The 11,565-nt window shown below is 36.9% G+C and overlaps 1 protein-coding gene across 16 annotated transcripts in view; it reads right to left on the bottom strand.

Annotated features, from left to right (window-relative positions):
* Positions 1–11,565, bottom strand: part of LOC119624819 (uncharacterized) — a 70,419-nt gene that overhangs the window by 25,240 nt on the left and 33,614 nt on the right. For 9 of the 16 annotated variants that reach the window (XR_012090712.1, XM_073010377.1, XM_073010386.1 and 6 more), the window contains 4 exons: positions 9,449–10,361; positions 7,752–7,900; positions 2,173–2,285; positions 6–135 (listed from right to left, as the gene is read on the bottom strand). The gene's annotated coding sequence lies outside the window, so the exon portion shown is untranslated. Of the gene's footprint in view, positions 1–5; positions 136–2,172; positions 2,286–4,290; positions 4,596–7,751; positions 7,901–9,448; positions 10,362–11,565 lie in introns of all 16 variants that reach the window. The other 7 variants (XM_073010389.1, XM_073010388.1, XM_073010383.1 and 4 more) reach the window with 3 other exon arrangements.

The raw sequence follows: 11,565 nt of genomic DNA, 5'->3' as shown, positions 1-11,565 counted from the left end.
ATTACCTGATGTTTTACCTTCTTAACCAGAATATCCATTTTCAGTTGAGCTGTTTTTAAGTCTTCATGGAAACTGAAGTCTTCATTTACAAACACATTAAACATATTTATTGTCATTTCTAGGCATTTCTTACATCTGCAGAAATGTACAGAATTAGTAAGTCAAGTATTTTTAAGAGTATTTAATGTTTAAACAGATATTATGTTATGGCATATCAATGAAACAAATCTATAAACTATGATCCTCTCAGTTTCAGCTGAACACAGTTTGAAAGCATTCTATATGAAATTATAATCTTAGATAAATAATATGAAGAACAATTTTATGGCATATATGGCAGGTAAAGTGACATTATAACCATACTTTTTTTTTTTTTTTTTTGAGATTGAATTTCACTCTTATTGCCCAGGCCAAAGTGCAGTGGTGCGATCTCGGCTCACTGCAACCTCTGTCTCCTGGGTTCAAATGATTATCCTGCCTCAGCCTCCCAAGTAGCTGGGATTACAGGCATGCACCAGCACACCTGGCTAATTTTGTATTTTTAGTAGAGATGGATTTTCACCATGTTATTCAGGCTGGTCTCAAACTCCTGATCTCAAATGATCTGCCCATCTTGGCCTCCCAAAGTTCAGGGATTACTGGCAGGAGCCACCATGCCTGGCCTGACCATACAGTTTTTTATAAATAAACTATTCATATCCATTTTGGTATGCTAAGATAAAATAATCTATTACTAAATATAAGCCATAACTCAGAGATGAGTAACCAAGATAAAAAAGTAAAACACATATATGTTTGAAAAAGACACAAAAATACATTCTGATACCCATTGACCACAGTCTATAAGAAGAAAAAAAAAGTACACCCAAAAAGCATCAAGGAGATCATTCAATGCAGAAAAAGAGAAGAAAAACATCTTTAATATCTGATTTGAGGAGAAAAAGGAAACAGGTAGTTTTAGAAAAAAGGAATGGGGCGGGGTTAAAGACTTTGACGAAGAGATCTAGAGATCTTTCCTGACAAAATGTCAACAAAATGAAAGATAGGCAGAACCATATAGAGAAAGACAATGACAGAAAAATGTTGATTAGAATCAGAAAACCAACTTAAGTGCTCAGTAAATAAACAGAAAAGTATCTGTGTTCAGGGCTTCAAAGACACATTCCATTTTTTAAAAAAAATCTGTGATCAAAACATGAATGCTCATTTTACTCTTAAGTTATACATATATTTATATATACATAATTTATTTCTGTAAAACAAGTTTAATAACATGTATACTTCATGTATACAACAAAGAGACCCATGTAAAATTTCCGTGATATGTTTTATATCTGAAAGAAAAAGAAGCAGAAACAAAATACAAGCTACATATCAAGATGAATTTCGATGTTAAAGAATGACACGAATAGGTCTTCTTTAAAGAATCTGAATGCAGCAGAGAAGGATACTGCAAAAGGAAGATGACCAAAGACAGCAAAAATATCTTCAGAAATGAAAATTCAAACTAGATAATGAAGAGTGCAGTTTTGACATTTTATGTCCAAGGCTTTGTCATTACTGTTTTCAAAATCATTAAAGAATAAGTGGCCGGGTGCGGTGGCTCATGCCAACTTTGCAAGGCCAAGATGGGTGGATCACAAGGTCAGGAGTTCAAGACCAGCCTGAACAACATGGTGAAACTCCGTCTCTATTAAAAATACAAAAATTAGCCAGGTGTGGTGGTGCATACCTGTAATCCCAGCTACTCAGGAGGCTGAGGTCAGAGAATCGCTTGAACCCAGGGGATGGAGGTTGCAGTGAGCAGAGAATGCACCATTGCACTCCAGCCTGGATGACAGAGTCAGACTCTGTCTCAAAAAAAAAAAAAAAAAAAAAAAGTAAGTGTAGTATTTTCGCATTCAAAAAAATTTCAGATTGTGTTTTTTCATATATTTTTAATACAAATTTTTTCATCCCAACCTTGCCCCAGCAGCTCAGCTGATTCCCGCCCCCATGACTCGCATGCCTATAATGTTGTGTTGTGAGTTTCTGAAATACATTTTAAAATAATTTCGTTTAATTATGAAAATGCAGACATAAAATGAATTTGTATCTAGGTTTTAGTCAAGTAAAATTAGAGTTAAATCAATTAATAAATTATTAAAATGTTCTACAATATGAAAACCATACCCAGTTGCCGCCTCTTCTAATTCATGATTTTTCTTCCTTATTTGATCCACATTATACTCCAGTGATGATAGTAACTCAAAAAATTTTCTTAATTCTTCATTTTCTTCTTCAGGCTTGAAAAAGAAAGTGTTTAAAATTATTTTTGTAAAATCTAGAGACCTTCTATCTTAAAAATGTTATTTCTCATAAGCTGATGAGTAATATGTATTTAGGCAGGTGTATAAAGTACATTTTGTAAACCTGATGCCAATAAGGACAGATTTCAAAAATAGCCACTTTTTGTAAAACAGCTAAAAATGATTCATACTTTCATCATCTTTCCTGAAATTTAAACTGCTAAAAATGTTTGTTAAAATGAGGGTGTTTACGCATAAGATACTAAGGATTAGTAAAAAAAATTAAGAGTAGTTATATTTACATTTGAGTTTTTAAAGACGCTTTAGAAACATTGTCATTAATAGTTTAAGATATTCCAAGTTTTGTTAAATTACATCTTACTAAGATGATTTTTAGAAAACTCTTATCTAGTTCCCATTACATTGTTTGTTTTTTTTTTTTTTTTTTGAGACGGAGTCTCGCTGTGTCGCCCAGGCTAGAGTGCAGTGGCCGGATCTCAGCTCACTGCAAGCTGCGCCTCCCAGGTTCACACCATTCTCCCGCCTCAGCTTCCCGAGTAGCTGGGACTACAGGTGTCCACCACCTCGCCCGGCTAGTTTTTTGTATTTTTTTAGTAGAGACGGGGTTTCACTGTGTTAGCCAGGATGGTCTCGATCTCCTGACCTCGTGATCCACCCGTCTCGGCCTCCCAAAGTGCTGGGATTACAGGCTTCCATTACATTTTTTATCCTCGTCTGTCTTCAGGCTGATCTAAATATTCTCATTCTCTGTTAGTATTCACCCACAGGTTTCAGTTTTTCCCTTTCCCTTAATCATTTCTCTTTAAATAAAGTTTTTCTTCTATAATAAAAACATAACTTTTGTCTACTTTTTGCAGATTTTCTATTATCCTGTTTCTCTCCTTCCATTGGACTCTGTGACACATGGTCTCATCCAGAGATCTATTTTTCATCATTTACTGTTTTTTATACCAAAATCTGATTTTTAAATAATTCCAATAAAAAAGTCCAAGGGTCACGAAGGACTCTATCCTGCTTTACTCAGTAGCAACTGCGAGTAGTGACCAAATGATCCCTCTGCTCCTCTGACCCCACTTTATTTCTAAACGCAGCAACCTCTGATGTTCAGTCCTATCCCTTTCTATTCCTGTTTATTTGTTTTGTTTTTTCGAGACGGAGTCTCGCACTGTCATCTAGACTGGAGTGCAGTGGTGTGATCTCCGCTCACTGCAACCTCTGCCTCCAGGGTTCAAGTGATTCTCCTGCCTCAGCCTCCTAAGTAGCTGGGATTACAGGTGCCCGCCACGATACTTGGCTAACTTTTTGTATTTTTCGTAGAGACACGTATCACTATGTTGGCCAGGCTGGTCTTGAACTCCTGACCTCATGATCTGCCCAACTCGGCCTCCCAGAGTGCTGCAATTACAGGTGTGAGCAACCACACCCAGCTGCTATTCCTCTTTTAAATTCTCTTAGGACTCCTAGAATCTCAAAATTTTGACCCAGATTCCCTAATCTACATTTCCAGCTCTGAACTGCTTCTTGAGGCCTCTTCTTTCTAGTACACATATTATAGACAATATTCTCAACCACACACTCATACGTTGCTACTTGGTGCAGATTACCTTTGTAGTGAATCATGTCTATTTTGATTGTTATTGATGTTACTTTGCATATAGTATTATTTTCTAATCTCGAAGGGGGCTTGTCTTGCCCTTAGGATATTGACCAGTATATTTTGTCCTTTTTTTTTTTATTATTTTATTTTTTTGAGATGGAGTCACACGCTGTTATCCAGGCTGGAGCACAGTGGCACCATCTTAGCTCATTGCAACTTCCACCTCCTGGGTTCAAGTAATTCTCCTGCCTCAGCTTCCCAAGTAGCTGGGACTACAGGTGCACACCACCATTCCTGGTTAATTTTTATATTTTTAGTAGAGACAAGGTTTCACCATATTGGCCAGGCTGTTCTTGAACTCTTGACCTCAGGTAATCAACCTACCTTGCCCTCCCAAAGTGCTGGGATTACAGGCATGAGCCACTGCACCTGGCCCTTTTTTTTCTTTTATAATGAAAACTTTCCCATGAGAATCAGATGATCAATTGTTTGCCTTTGTTTCCTTGTGAAGAATTTCCTTTCCATAGAGATATGGCATGATGCACATCTTGTTCTCAAGTTTCTTCCAGGGGACACTCAATGATATCATTGGGAAGGCTCCAGTCAAGTAGAGGTCTCCCTTCTTCCCAATCGAGATTGTTCATCTCAAAGTGATGCCCACCAAACGTCTTAATCCAGGTAGTCTCTTGCTTAGAAATTAATGAAATAAGAACTTTCTAGAGAAGTTAGAGGCTACTGATTGAGATGGTTTAAAGCTGTCCCTTATTAAATGTTTTACTCCAAGGCAGACATCAAAATGGCTAATAATTCCATGCCTGATGTCTGACTCACTTCTATGGGAATCTATACAAAACGTTTTATTTATGAGACAGAGTCTCACTCTGTTACCCAGGCTGGAGTGCAGTGGCTTGACCACTGCTCACTGCAGCCTTGATATCCCGAGCTCAAGCGACTCTCCTACCACAGCTTCCCAATGTAGCTAGGACTATAGGCATGCACCCTCAGATAACTGTTAATTTTTGTTTTGTTTTGTTTTGTTTTGTTTGGTAGAAGCAGTGTCTCACTTATATTGTGCTGGCTGGTCTCAAATTCCTGGGCTCAAGCACTGTTCCTGCCTCAGCTTCCCAAAGTGCTAGAATTACTGGCATGAGCCATCTCACCCAACCAGGTGTTTCATGGAATGGTTTGAGAGGCAGTATCTACACAGAAGCCAGAAGGTCTGTGTCGGAATTCCAGCTCTACCAGATACTATTAAATTTCTGTATCTCTGGTTCTTTATCTATGAAGTAGAATAATACCATCTACTTCACTGGGATATTGGGAAGATTAAACCAGGGACTGCACAAGAAGCACTTAGAAAAGTACATGGTGCATAGAGAGCTACAGATAAAATTTGCTTAGAAGCACGTAGAAGAGTACATGGTACATAGTGAGCTACAGATAATATTTGCTATTGGCATAATGTTTACTGTTTTTTATATCTTGACAACTGTGTTAGGCAGGTGGCATTCCAATGGAAGTGGTCTATAGCTCACACTACTGAAAATGGCAGCAAATGGGGAGGGGGAGCGTATAATTTGTAGCTTACTTTTCTCTCTGTATGACTCAGTGGGCAACAGTCAGGTATGTACTACAATGTAAACAGCACCTCCTGGATTGAGTAGGTAGTACATAACCGACAAGACCAGCAGAGACACGCTGAGCCATGGAGCTGAAAACCCTGGACTGTCATTCATAAGACAAGCTGCAGCCAGAACTGTTCAGCTGACAAACTGGCAGCCATCCAGAAATACAGTTCTGGCTATATAGTGAAGGAAGGCAAATTTAGATTCTTTTTTCATACTGAGAAAAACATGAGCATTTGATTGAACAATTCTCCTCTATTAGACTAATTATTTTTAATTTCATATTTAAGTGCTAAAAGTACACTTAGAAGAAAAGATTTACTGTGTCAATGCCTCAAATAAGAAATAATTTGCGGCCGGGCGCGGTGGCTCAAGCCTGTAATCCCAGCACTTTGGGAGGCCGAGATGGGCGGATCACGAGGTCAGGAGATCGAGACCATCCTGGCCTACACGGTGAACCCCGTCTCTACTAAAAAATACAAAAAACTAGCCAGGCGAGGTAGCGGGCACCTGTAGTCCCAGCTACTCGGGAGGCTGAGGCAGGAGAATGGCGTAAACCCGGGAGGCGGAGCTTGCAGTGAGCTGCTATCCGGTCACTGCACTCCAGCCTGGGTGACAGAGCGAGACTCCGTCTCAAAAAAAAAAAAAAAGAAAAAGAAAAACAAGAAATAATTTGCATAGTATAAAGTATTTTGTTTTATGCTAAAAGCTGCCAAGCTAAAATGTTTTTAATTTATACAAGGATAGGTGACATGTATGTCATATATTATTTTCCCTTTAAGCAAACTTATGATGAGACAAAATTATCTTCCATTAAAATTAAAGCCATGTGAAATTAAGGGCTACGTTGTTCTGCAGACTGGGCAACAAGTGCTGAGTCATAAGGTCAGTGAGAGTCGGAACAGTCAGGGAAGGCTTCATGAAGAGAAGATTGCCTGCCAGGTCTGAATGGATAAGGCTAGAGGAGCAGGAACTGAGAAGGCAGGAAGGGCAGCGGGTAAAACGGTGCTGGTGCTGCAATCTGCCCGATTAACTCTGAGGATAAAGTACAATGGCAGGGAGTTAAAAACATATGTCCATATAGTAACCTGTAAATGAATGTTCACAGCAGCTGTTTTCATAATAGCCAAAAAGTGGAAACAACCTAAAGGTCCATCAGCTGATGAATGAATGGAAAACTGGTGTAGTCATGAAATAGACTATTATTTGACAATAAGAAGAAATAAACTATTGATATGGGCTACAACATGGATAAAATTCTGAAAACATTATGCTAAGTGAAAGAGCCAGTCAGAAAGGACTTCACATTGTATGACTCTATTTATATAAAATATGCAGGCCACACACATCTATGGAGACAAAAGCAGATGGTGGTTGCCTGCAACTGGGGTAGGTGGAGAGACATGGAGAAGGACTGCCATCATAGCTAAGAGATGTGGGGTTGCTTTTCAGAGTGGTGAAAATATTCTAGCATTGAATGTGGTGATGGTTACACAATGCTGTGAATATACTAACAGACACTGAGTTGTACATTTTAGATGGCTGAACAATCTGACATGTGAATTATCTCTCAGTAAAACTGTTTTTAAAATCCAATGGTAGGATCAAGATAATTTTCTCAACTCTCTATTTTGGATGTACATACTCTATCAGATCTGAATATTTCTATGCCATTGCAGTATATTTTAAATGAAAGGGAGATGAAGGCAATGCCTAACTTTTCAAGTAGTTTGTAAATTAACCTAAAGCATGTGCATTTCAAAGAACAGTATGATGGCTTTTCTGTACAAGTTAACCTAGAACCTATGAAACGAATAGGAACAGCTTCTGTGTCCATTCACAAAAGTGAAGAAATAAGAAAACTTTCTGGAACATTCCATTAAACATTCTCCTCTGACTTAATCTGGCTTGCCTCACCAAGGCAATAAGGAAATTATCTAAAAATACTGTTTAACAGGAAAAAAGTCAATTTTCTGTGAGGAATGATGTATAATTCTTAACTTTCCCAAGAGAAAATATTATAAGAGGTATGCAATTATTTTTCAAAATGGCAGAATAAAAGCCAGAGTTTAAGAAATTAGTACGTTATAAAGGTAGTAAAATGGTAATAATTAATTATAATGAAAATACAAAATCAATCTGTCCACTGAAATTAGTATCCTAAAACAGTTTATATTATTCAACCAGCTAAACTATAGACATGTTAAATTCCATACATACTTGACTTCCTACTTGAAATAATTTCTTCTTTGAAGCCCGTGTCTCATCCAAATTAAGATGACAATGTGATGTATCTTCCAGTAGAGACTCTGACATACGAAATTTTTAAGGTGACTGGCCAGTTGTTCTTGAAGTTGCCTTAGAGTCACCTGATAAAATATTTTTGTTACTAATTTTATAAATTGCTTTATTATTAAATTGTTAATATTTAACTCTAATATGCATACTTTGAAAATTATTACCACACACATAGATTCACTTTCTTTTCCTCATTTGTACACATTCTCCTTTATTACTGAATTCATGAGGAACACAGAGGTGTTATCTTCCTGCCAAATTGGTATTCTCTTACAAGACTGATTCAGCCTGCTATTCATTCATCTCAGACCAACTCAACCTGAGTTCCTCACACATTCAGTTGCCTGTTCAAATCCTTCCAACAGATTTCTATCTCAGAATAAAAGTAAAATTCCAATGGCCTTCAAGGCCCTAGGTAACATGGCCTCTACTTCCCTCCCTGACCTCAGCTCCTACAACTCTGTCCCGTATTCACTTCATTCCCACTCTACGTGAACTCTGCCACCCCTCATTACTCTGAAAATGGGGATTCAATGTCAAACTCACAAATCACAGACCGCTACAAGTATCTTTGTACTGGACAAAGTTATATCCAAATGATAGTCATTGAGACTTAAAATGTAAATTATGAGCTAATTATTAATAAAAATATTCAAAGTAAATTATAAATACCTACCAGTGGGAACATTAAATCAAATATTTTTTGCTAAAATTTACCACATTTATTCCAAATTGTGATTTTATAACAAGTAGATGTCTTTCAAATATTAAGTGGTCAAAAAAATACATAATGTGAGACTGACATATTTTCAGACTTAAGTCACATTAATATGAGTCAAAATAAAGTTATACTAACTAAAATACATAAAAGAGCCACTGAAGGAAAAGCACCACAAGACACAGCAACATACTACAGTTCATCTGGGAAATCTAGAATTAAGTGTCAAAGTGGCTCACTTAATTGAATCTTAATTTCAAAATACTTATTTCAGGTACAAGCATTTCCGTTTATCTGCTTCATTGTGGTCTTAAAATGTGGCAACATAAAGACATTAAATTTGTTATCTCAGCAGTATAAGACTACATAGCTTATGAACATTACTCTGTAGCTACTACAATTTCATAGGTGACAATGTCTTTACTCAAAGAAAGCATCTGTCAGCTCTACCTTTTATTTCCTGGAAACAAGGTATGTTTCCAAGCTGATACAGTAAACATATTTTTTTAGTTTTTTATTAAAACAGCTTTGTTAAAATATGATTTCCATACTACATATTTATCTGTTTTAACATACAGTTCAAAGATTTTTAGTAAATTTACTAGTCGTGCAACCATCCCTACAATCCAGCTTTAGAACATTTTCATCACTCCAGGACAATCCCTCATGCCCATCAGCAGTCACGACCCATTTCCAGCCCCAGCCCTACACAAACATTCATCTTCTTTCTGTCCCTATATATGTCTTTTCTGGATGTTTCATGAAACAGAATTATACAGTATGATAAATACACTTTCCTCTATTTATTTTTATATTGAATTAGATTCAACATATAGCCACAATTAAATGTTTAAATTTTCTTTCTGGAAGGTTAAAAATATTTATCTTTCTTCATACTTACTTCTCCTCTGCTTCTTCTTTTACACGCTAAAACAGTTTTTCTTTTACAGAATTATATTCATTCATTAATTTCTTATTTTTCTCTTCTAGAAGATCTTTCTTTCCACTCTCAAGACAGCCTCCTTGGATATTAATTACTATCTCTCTATCATTGCCTTCCTTATGAGCACCCTCTAGTTGTCGTTTAAGCAAGAGATTTTCACATTCTAGTTAACACAGTCTCTCCTCTACACAGTTGTGCTTTCCGGTGGATTGACTCGTTTAGCTTCCTCATTTGGATGCACCTGCTCCATTTCCTTTATTCGATGCTGTGCTTGCCTCTGGTGCATCTGCACACTTTCTAAAGCCAATGTCTTTTCCCTGAGAGCATCTCTTGTCTCATGGAGCTTACCTTTTAAGGTATTTAACTTCATCCCAGATTTAGAAAATTGTCCAGTAAGCAACTCATTTTTATCTTTTAGTTGAGAAATAGTAGAACTCATTTTTTTATGTACAGAAAAATTATATGCTCTCTGTAAAACGAATTCTAGGCTTTTTGTTTCTACACTTTCATTGTGCTCATCCATAGCAGCAGCCAGTCTAGAATGGAGGAATTCAACTTCAGCTTCCAGCCTGTCTGTGCGGTGTTTTTCCTTCTCCAATTTTGAATTCAGCCTTGTATTCGCAGCTTTGAGGTCATTAAGCTGTTGACAACACTGGGACATTTTTTTTGTTATTTTCTCATTGAGTCTTGCACTCTTTTCAAAGTTAGCATTTATTTCTCTAATACTTTTAATTTCCTGAATATATTCCTTTTCCTTTTTGAGACTGTCATTTTTTATTACATATAATTCCCATCTGAGTGTGGCAATATCTCCCTTCAACATGCAATTTGTATATATCACATCCTTCTTTTTTCCATAACTTTGAAAATCCTAAATAAAACAAAAGAAATTTTCAGCTAGCACTCAATAAAATAACATCATGGTTATCTCTGAAGTGAAAGAACAACCTGTACATTCATGCAATTAAAAGTTGCTGTAAGTGGATATCCAACTGGAGAAAAAGTTGAAGCAAAACCTTGAACCTTACAGAGCATAAATTTCAAAAAGTTCAAAAATTTATTTGAAGTCAATGAATCCATAAAACTAAAAACACATGCATACACACTGGAGAATTTTTAAGAATATCAGAATTGGAAAAGCCTTTCTCTGAACAAACTCAAAGCATAAAGTAAAATATTAAGTAATTTGACTAAATTAAAATATTGGAAAAAGGAAATTGCATTTATATTCTGATACCTAACCCAGACACCACCCTATAGTAAAAGCTTTACCTCCATGTGTATTTGGACAGATAAAATTTCTCAAAGTTTTAAAAGTTCTGTTTCTGGCCGGGCGCTGTGGCTCAAGCCTGTAATACCAGCACTTTGGGAGGCCGAGACGGGCGGATCACAAGGTCAGGAGATCGAGATCATCCTGGCTAACACGGTGAAACCCCGTCTCTACTAAAAAAATACAAAAAACTAGCTGGGCGAGGTGGCGGGCGCCTGTAGTCCCAGCTACTCGGGAGGCTGAGGCAGGAGAATGGTGTAAACCCAGCAGGCAGAGCTTGCAGTGAGCTGGGATCGCGCCACTGTACTCCAGCCCGGGCGACAGAGCAAGACTCTGTCTCAAAAAAAAAAAAAAAAAAAAAAAAAAGTACTGTTTCCCTGATAATATTGTATTGTGATTTGACTCAAAATTTTTTTAGTCAGTTATAAGAATTTCATTTACTAAATCATAAATCTAGACATTGTACTAAGCACTTCTACAAACATACATTGATGAACTTATTTAGTTATCACAATTCTTAAAAAGAGAGGTTAAAAATATAAGCAAGCTGCAGGATTTTCCCAGGGCTTCTGACTCTACTTCTAGTTCTCCACCAGATCACAGTTACTTCTGTGGTGTAAATATATCAACACAAAAACAGAGAAACAAAAAGACACAGGCATAAAATGTGTCTTCTGTCTTTGTCACCTGGATTCTCCATGAAATAGCCAGATCAAGAGGATGTGACCTTGTGGGGCTTCAGAAACAGAAAAGAAGCTTTCCCTTTTCTGCACTAAGCTATTATTTTCACCACTGCCTTTTATCC

The sequence above is a fragment of the Chlorocebus sabaeus genome, chromosome 23, assembly GCF_047675955.1.
Source record: "Chlorocebus sabaeus isolate Y175 chromosome 23, mChlSab1.0.hap1, whole genome shotgun sequence".
In the NCBI taxonomy this organism is placed as follows: domain Eukaryota; kingdom Metazoa; phylum Chordata; class Mammalia; order Primates; family Cercopithecidae; genus Chlorocebus; species Chlorocebus sabaeus.
The sequence above is the reverse complement of the archived record's forward strand: the minus strand, read 5'-3'. Positions and strand labels throughout refer to the sequence as shown.